Genomic DNA, 8,734 nt, shown 5'->3' with positions numbered 1-8,734 from the left:
ATTTTTATACCGGCATAAAATTTGCTGCCTCCATTAGTGATCACCAATATTGTCTTCTTCAGGATTGCATGCAAATGGTACCTTTATTTGCTGTATGCAGGGCATATCATGGAAAGGATCTGGCAGATTCCTGCAGTATTTTTCCTCCCCTTCCACTGAATATCACCAACTAGTGGGAGAATTTCTACTAATCTTTTTAATGAAGAATGATATTAGGACGCAATCTGGAAAGAATAGATGACAAACTGGTATTCTGCAAAAGTTTTGAGAATCGGATTAATAGATGGTAATGTAAAGAGGCTGTTCCTATGAAGCCAATTTACAACACAGCAAGTTGACGGACAGTGATGGGAAGATGAAAATGTAAAATTTGTAAAATTTCTCTCCTTGAGAGGAAAAGTAAGTAAATTTAGATAATCTTTGAGATGTTTAGACAGGACAATTTAAAAAAAAAATGTTCATAAGAATAACGTATCTTCTAAACCCATCAAATCATACTGAATTTTATAAAATAGGCTTCATAGCTGACAATTTTCTTAGTTAATGAGTTAAAAAATGATATCTAAAACTGAGAGTTTTTCCAGAAACATAATTTTCTTTAATTAATTTACTAGCAATTATTTTTGACAATTGTTAGCTGTTATGCCAGAGATATAAATAATCCACGACATATTTCTTACCCCTGCAACTTCGTATCTGAATAATGTGGAGAGGTGTAATTTACATCTGCAATAATGTGATGTCTGAAATAAAACTCTGGATGGCTGTTTATGCATCTGCAAAGCAGTGTATAAAGCATGTGCAAAATATATACTAATTAGATTAAAATTAAATGAAATAATATAGAATTTCTCTGCCATGTTACTTGATGTGACAAACAAAATCTTGTAGGGAATAAACAGTCTATTTTGAGCCCCTGAATTCCAAGACCACTAGGCCTAGCACTGTAGATATTACTTGAGTGGAAACCTGAACGCAACTTTATATTTATTTATTTCTTAGCTTCTTCAGACTTTGGTATTGTATAGACAACCAGTTTTCTTGAATTCTCTTGATAGTGATGATCATGAGGAGGAAGGAGATGAGGAGAAAGAGGTGATGGTGGTAAGGAGATAAATGATAGACAAATATAGTTGAAATGTATTTGAATATAAGTAGCTCAGGTTGGTAGGCTGTTAGTCTGAGCTCTGAACTCAGCAATTTGGTTGCAAACGTTTCGTCACCATTCGAGGAGACATTGTCAATGCCCTTTGAATTGTGCTCATTTGTCAGAGCACTGCCCTTTAAGTACCTTTTTATGTGATGCAAATTAGTATGGATGTTATTTGTTCGGCTACTTCTGAGTCATGGTCTGACTTCAGACTGTTTGGCCATGCCTCGGTAACAACTGCCAGCCAATCAAATAGTCCAAAGTCAGACCATGATTCAGAAGTAGCTGAACGAACAGCATCCACACATTTGCATCACATAAAAAGGTTAAGTGCTCTGACAGATGAGCACAATTCAAAGCATATTGATGATGTCTCCTTGAATGGTGAAGAAACATTTGCAACCAAATTGCCAAGTTCGGAGCGCAGACCAATAGCCCAGATAAATATAGCATTCTGGATTTAGATTTTTCTGAACTACTCTCCCTTATCTTTTGATATTAATATTGAACCACGTACCTTATGCCCTATACTGTTTAACTCAGCTGATTGTCAGAATCCCATATATCTGCATCTATAATACTGTACATGGATTCTGTTGTTGCAACAGGATGAATAAGAGCTTTGCTCCATGCACTGGTTAAATTAAGTCAACCCTAAATAAGACCTCTATTCATGGACCTAAGAATGATGAAAGACAGAGGGAAGAGAAGACACAGAGCTGACAGCTGAAGCTTGTCTCTGCTCTCTTAGCCAGCAAAGCTGACAAGTAGATTGCCCAGGACAGGCACTTACAGGTTAGCCTGTCAGCTACTGGAATGCCCTATTTTTTATCTGCCACCTTCATGGAAGACTTTTTTAAAAAAGAAAGACAGAGAGGGGATCTGTGCCCATCTGATGAGCTGGCTCATACTGGCATGTCATCAGCTTTTGGAGATGAACACAGAGAAAGCAAAAAATTACAGTAGGATCTTTCATATCCTTGTCGGATTTGTTCCTCTGTCTGCAATCTTTGATGTTTACAGAAAACTACAGAGCAGAATGTGTGGCTATAAAAGCAGTACAGGCAGCAGCGAACATAAAATAAGACAAGGGTCAGTAGAATTCCAATATTATTAGTGGACTTGTTATATCTCTGGTTCTGGAAAATAAAAACATAGAATCAATTTTCAGCCTCCAATCCCAACAGAAGCAATACGAAGGCAATCTGTAATTGCTTTTCTTTCTACCAACTAACAATGCTGAGAAAAAGAAGCAAAACTCAGTGTGCATGTCAAGTTGCTATAATTTCTATATATATACCGTGTTCCCCAGAAAATAAGACCCTGTCTTATATTTTTTTGAACCCCGGAATAAGCGCTTGGCCTTCAGGGAGGGCTTATTATTTTGGGGCACGTGGGGGAAACCAGAGGAAATGGCAGGGACGAGCTGCGCATGCATTTAAATATTTTCAAGGAGGGCTTATTTTCAGGGGGGCTTATTTTAGTGCATGCGCTCAAAAGGCCGATTGGGCTTATTATCAGGGGAGGTCTTATTTTAGGGGAAACAGGGTAATATGTTTGGATTAGACGTATAGGTCTCACCTTGGAGGTCTGGAGACTGGAGACAGTCTGAAACAAAGTTTCCTCCAGAGGGAAAATGGAAGGAAGGAAGGAAGGAAGGAAGGAAGGAAGGAAGGAATTAATTCCTTGTGAATTGCATAAGTGGAGGAAGGTATTACATTCAATGAAAATTTGTTAATGGCAGAAGAGTCTAATGAAAAAGAAGGAAGGATCGAAACAGGGGCAACAGAGAAGCCAACTTGTTGCTTCAAGCTGGGATGAAGATGAGCACACCAAACTTGCCTTTCTTGACCTGCTCTTCTTGAGAGGAGGATGAGTATCTGAAATGGACACCTTCTCCATCTATAGAGGCTCTTCACATGGATGAAGCCTCTGGAAAATTTAGGCTCCTCAATCAGTTGAAAGTCACCATGGACAGAGAGTGGCAATACTGCAAAAACTCATCCTGAGTAATTGGAAAAGATGGGAGCTGACAAGAGGAGAACAAACTTTGCATGGTGATTGAAGAGGACTATAATTAGTCAGCATTCTTTTCTAGGGATAGGAGCTACTGAACCTGCAAGAGTAAGGTTGTCAAGCAAGCGTAGTTTCTTTGGGCCTGCAGCCCAACACAAACCCTAGAATTAGGCCTTTATTGACCATATTTGTTTTTCCCAACAGAAGGAGAGGAAACAAAACAACTGATAAAAACTCAAGAATCTTTTCCCAAGTTTCCATCCCAACTTCCAATAAGTCACACTAAACAGATCTATCTCCAGCAATGTAGCAGAATAGGTATACTGATTTGGGATTAAGAAATTCTCGCTTCAGTGGGGTTTACCACAGGAAAACATACTTCCATTTATGCTCATTTAGCCCACATGTTAAATTTCTCTGTGTAAGTGTATGATGCTCTTGTGTATGTGCAAGTGTGTGAGACAGTTTCCTATATGAGAAAATCACTTGTGTTCTACATAGGATGGGGATCACTTAAATTTGAGGCGTCTTATTTTAGTAGGAATTTCATTTAACTGGTAAGATTTCCTTTTTTCCTGGCTGTGTACCTCTGAGGAAAATGGTTCTTTGCCAAGTATACAAGGAATATTCATTCGTGTGCATGTGTGCACACAACCACATAGACAGAGAGATGTGTCTGTCATATGCACACACACTTCTTGGTGAGTGGGGTTAAAAAATGTAAGCAATTGAATGGAAATTGGCAGCCTTAATAGACAAGATAGGACAGCTGGGCTACATACAGAATTTTTGTTTTTAATCATCTTTTTATTTTTTTGTAGAAGTAGTCAGCTGAAATTCAGGATAGGCTTCCTTTCAGGTGAAAACAGAAATTCTGAGGTAAAAATAAGTTCATGATGCTACTTGGCCCTGATTAGACCAATATATTCATTTACCACAGAAGATGGCTACTTTTGTGAATGGATAAACATTTCCAATAAGAAGAACAGGAAGCTATCATAAGATATCTTCAAGCTAGTCAAGTCAGGGATCCAGCAGTGTAACATGAGATCCACTGGCTAATGTGGGTAGAACCTATTAATATACTTTATAATCACTGTGTACTTGCATCTGATGTTATAATGTATGAATATAATTCATAATTACATGAACATAATTCGTGTAATTCGTGTGATGATATAATTGCACATTTGCCACTATTCTGGTATCGTAGTTTGTTACAGATGCTGTTGCATGAACTACTCATACAATATGTAGACAATGGGTAATTTAATTAGCAGCCCAGTTGGCATTTTGTATGCAGAAACCACTGACTTCAAACAGACATGTAAAAGACATGTCCTTCTTTCCTTCCTTTTTGTGTGCAACTTTACTTTGGCCTTATAAAGATTCATGAAAGTCAAAAACTTTCAGCAACATTAACAATGCCGGTTGTTAAAGAGAAGATACCATCTCATCATTTCATGTCTTGATTTCAACAAGTTACAGAGAATTAAAAAAAAATGCCCCACCTAAATGTAGTTTTAGAGGAAAATTCCTCCCTAAGGATGGTGTATACAGTGTTTATACATTATGTCAGCAAAAGATGTGCAAGATATAAGGCTTTGCAGATTAATTAGTTAATGGCTATAATACACTTTGAAGTTTAAAAGTGTGATGTAAATGTTAAGTACGATTACAGTGATGATATATTTGTGGTCCCTAACTTACTCCTACTATTGCAGTAATTACAGATAAATTCTTCAAAGCCTCAATAGCTACTTTATAATTAGCCTCTCTGAACAAACATCTACCGCACAATCAGGTGATTTTCTCAGCTGTAGTTTACACAAGTAACTAATCTTTGCCCTTTCAGGCAATTGTTGCCACCATATATTCATGGGAGTGGAATCAATTAAAATTCTACCTGATTTAAGTATTCAGTCATATATTATTCCTAGATTCACACACCAAGGTAAGGCAGAATGTAGTTTGTTTGGCTTTGGTTTAGCGTATCTTAAGAATTAGCCACTGTAGTTCTTCAGCCATTGCTTATGGCGTAATGTATTGTAGAAACCAGTATTGTGGTTTATAAAATATACTTAATGGCTTGATATGTAGGGGTGGTTGTGATTGATTGCACAAACTGCTCTGTTTCTGTCCTCACTCTGGTCTGCTCCCCTAGCGGGAATGGAGAAGCATTCTGATTGGCTACCCATTTGACAGCCAAGTTTAAAAGAGCTGTCAGATGGAAAAAAAATGCTGTTGTTAGTGGAGCAGCCACCTGTTAGCAATCTCTGTAAGTGCGAATAAACGGTTGGCTTTATCATATGGTCTCGCCTCAGTCTGTCTGCCGCTGTTCTTGGTACTGAACACAAACTATGATTAAATCATGTTTGGCATGATTGTGAACCCTGTCTATGTGAGACTGTTATATAATGCAGCAGCATAATTCAGCTTTATATATCAATTGTTCACTTTCCAAAAAGCTACTGCTGCTGATGTAGGGGCATGTACTTTCCATAAGCTCAAAAAAGCCTCCTACTATTGTCTGTATGCAAAATTTCACACAATTGCCAGAGTTAAAGTATTTATATAGACACTCTGGATACTACCAACATTTGGTATGAATTTAGCAGATTCTTTGGGGACAAACCAGTGGTGGGTTGCCCCCGGTTCGGACCAGTTCGCAAGAACCGGTAGTAAAACTGGCGGAAGGCCCTGGCCACTGCCCTTGATGTCATCATCAGCGATCTGCGCATGCGCAAAAGCAAGGTGCGTGTGCGAGCAAAGCAAGCGTGCGCGATCCCGTTGCGAACAGGTAGTAAAGATAAGTAGAACCTACCCCTGGGACAAACCAGAATGGTCCTGCTGGATCAACTGTCATGTTCACTTCAGACATTGTTCCTATCAACTGTAACTAACTTTCCATCAAGATAGGTTGATATATGGACATTGGTGGTATAATGAAAGCTAGGCTTTTTTAACTTAAAAGGGGCCAGAAAAAAATAGATAAACAAGGACCCACCTGTTTTATAGGCATTAATGAAACAAACAAAATGTTAAAAAGTTATGATATTTATGTAACTTACCAAGTACAGTATATCTAAATTATATTAAAGTAACCAAAATATCTTTATAACCCTAAGGCATGTCACAACTCTTGAGCACCCCTAATGTTTGGAAATCGAAAGTTGAAAAATGGAGGAGCTGAAGGACACTTAGTTCTAAACCATCCTTGGAGGATTTCATGATCTCTTCTTTCTCTCTTATGTGTTGCCAGGTGGAATAAGTTAAATGGAAAGCATCGTTGAAAAAGAGAAAGTGACAGGAATACAGGTAGTCCTACACTTACGACCACAATTGAGCCCAACATTTCTGTTGCTAAGAAAAACATTTGTTAATGAGGTTAAAAATGAGGTTTGCCTCATTTTACAACCTTTCTTGACATAGTGGTTAAGTGAACCATTGCAATTGTTAAGCCAGTAACACGATTGTTAAGTGAATCTGGCTTCCCCATTGACTTTGCTTGTCAGAAGGTTGCAAAACATGATCATATGACCCCAGGACACTGCAACCATTATAAATATGAGTCAGTTGACAAGTGTCTGAATTTTCATCCTATGACCATGGGGATGCTGCAATGGTTGTAAGTATGAAAAAAGGTCATAAGTCACTTTTTTTCAGTGCTGTTGTAACTTTGAAACGTTACTAAACAAACTGTTGTAAGCAGGGGTGGGTTCTACTTACCTTTACTACCGGTTTGCAGCGGGGCCGCGTGTGCGCTCTTCTGCGCATGCGTTTTGGTGACATTGGGGTTGGTGGGTGGAGCCTCCTGCCAGTTTTACTACCGGTTCTATAGAACCGGTGCGAACCGGGGGCAATCCACCACTGGTTGTAAATCAAGAACTATCTATAAATAGAAGGATTTCAATGATTCTGCCAACTGAATGCTCCCCTTGAATTAATGGGGAAACCGTGTCTGGATTGGCCAAAAAAGGAGGGAGCCATAAATGGACATGTGGATTTCATTACATTCCCCACATGTTTCCTTCTACCATAATGGAAGTACAGGAAGAGCTGCCACATGAGAGAAAAAACTAGTTACAAATTAAACTATAGACATAAAACATACAGGAAGCTGCACATTCATGTTTTTTTCCACAGACCTTTAGAGAGAGAGGAAAAAAGGAAGAGAAAAAGAATTGGTTGCTTAATGTTTTTTCTTCTTTTGATGCTCCATTTTTGGGTCTCACTGATCACGTCTACAAAGGCTGAGTGAAATGAATGGATCTTGTGCTAGGAATGTCACTTGCCGAATTGAACCAGGCATTGTTAGCATTTGAAAAGAACTGAAACATGCAGGCATGCCTAGCTGAATTTATGAGGAAAGCTTGTTTGTTTTTTATACACTGGAGAAACTGTCTAAAAATAGTTCATCTTTGTGAAAACATTTCTCCTGGAACGTTACCAAGGGCAACAAGGACTTGAATTATCAGCCTTGTTAATGTTCACATAAATCCAGCCTGTCAAGCATTAACTTGTTCAGCTCAGATTTTATAAAAGGCCTTCCTTTTTCTGCACTTTTTTGGAAATTCCCCTCCTCCTGGCTGTTGTGTTTCAGAAGTAGGATTGCTCTTCTAGCATTCAAGCACCATCCTGTGAACTGAATATTGGGCCTGCATGTCTTCAGTAAAGGAATCACAGTTGCCTATTTTCTTTATCAGAGGTGGAGGCATTTCAAAAAAGAAAAAGAAAGAAAGAATTTTTAGAATTTCTGTTTGATTCTGCAAATCAGAATGGCCTTTCAAGTGTAGGAAAGGCCTGGTGAAACTATTGACGGCCTTCTGCTGTTTCATAGATGAGAAAAATAAAACAGCTAATACTAACACAAGGCCTCTGGTTTTAATTGTTTATAAGGGATTGATATAATATCAATATAGTGATTTGTTCATATAAGTTCAAATCACAAGTCTATGTAATTCGTTTATCAGTGCCTTTTAAAATTTTTAAATCTTAAGCCTAAAAGATGGTCAAACCTATAAAGATGGCTAATTAAGGGAAATGTTAACCTCTCATTTCCCACACACAACCCCTTGGTGAGGGAGATAGGCAGTTAAGAAATTTGATATATAAAAAGATAGTTGAAATATCTAGGCAGGGACATCTGTGGGGAAAGGATAAAAAAGTCAAGGGTCCCTTGTTTACATGCATCACATGTGAAGTGCATGTAAAAAAGAGGTAGAGCTTTAATTATATAATCATGGCTACCATCTTATCTTTTTCCAGCCTGCCCCTCCAAAATTTTTGAGGCCCAGCCTGAATATTTCAAAATCCAGTCTTAATCCAGTCTTAACAAGAGCCTGGATAGCTCTGCAGACAAGGCACTGTAATTTAACACCAGCTGTCTGCAATTAAAGTAAGTTCGAATCTTGCCAGGCTCAAGGTTGACTCAGCCTTCCATCCTTTCTAAGGTAGGTAAATTGAGGACCCAGTTTGTGGGGGCAATAAGCTGACTTTGTATAAAATATACAAAAGTATGAAGGCTATTGCTTAACACACTGTAAACTGCCCTGAGTCTCCAGAGAA

The 8,734-nt window shown here is 38.3% G+C and overlaps 1 long non-coding RNA gene across 1 annotated transcript; it reads left to right on the top strand.

The window, feature by feature from the left end:
* Nucleotides 1-6,426: 6,426 nt before the first annotated feature.
* On the top strand, nucleotides 6,427-8,034 carry LOC132711131 (uncharacterized). The gene is made up of 2 exons (XR_015731276.1): nucleotides 6,427-6,484; nucleotides 7,313-8,034. It is a non-coding gene; the product is annotated as an uncharacterized LOC132711131 (long non-coding RNA).
* The last annotated feature ends 700 nt before the right edge of the window (nucleotides 8,035-8,734 follow it).

The sequence above is a fragment of the Pantherophis guttatus genome, chromosome 1 (assembly GCF_059756535.1).
Source record: "Pantherophis guttatus breed Tessera chromosome 1, ASM5975653v1, whole genome shotgun sequence".
NCBI classification, from domain to species: domain Eukaryota; kingdom Metazoa; phylum Chordata; class Lepidosauria; order Squamata; family Colubridae; genus Pantherophis; species Pantherophis guttatus.
This window is presented reverse-complemented; position numbering and strand designations above follow the sequence as displayed.